The sequence below is a fragment of the Marmota marmota genome, unplaced genomic scaffold (genome assembly GCF_001458135.2).
Source record: "Marmota marmota marmota unplaced genomic scaffold, marMar, whole genome shotgun sequence".
NCBI classification, from domain to species: domain Eukaryota; kingdom Metazoa; phylum Chordata; class Mammalia; order Rodentia; family Sciuridae; genus Marmota; species Marmota marmota.
The window spans coordinates 13,410,039-13,410,303 of NW_026000168.1; positions in this window are offsets into that span (position 1 = coordinate 13,410,039).

The following is a 265-nucleotide window of genomic DNA, read 5'->3' on the forward strand; positions in this document are numbered from 1 at the left end:
CACAGAGGCCACACTCAGTCCGTCTTTGGAGCCTACTATTCTGTCTTCCCTAGAAAAGTCTCCATCCTGTGTTCTAGTCCCCTGAACCTCCTTTCCTATTTTCTGATCATGGGATGGAAACTATTACTAAAAAGTAATATTCCATTCCCAAACCACATCTTTCTTTTTTGGGTGGTGGGAAGATACCGGGGATTGAACTCAGGTGCCCTCAGCCATAGAGCCACATCCATAGGCTTTTTTTTTTTTTTTTTTTTTTTTTTTTTTT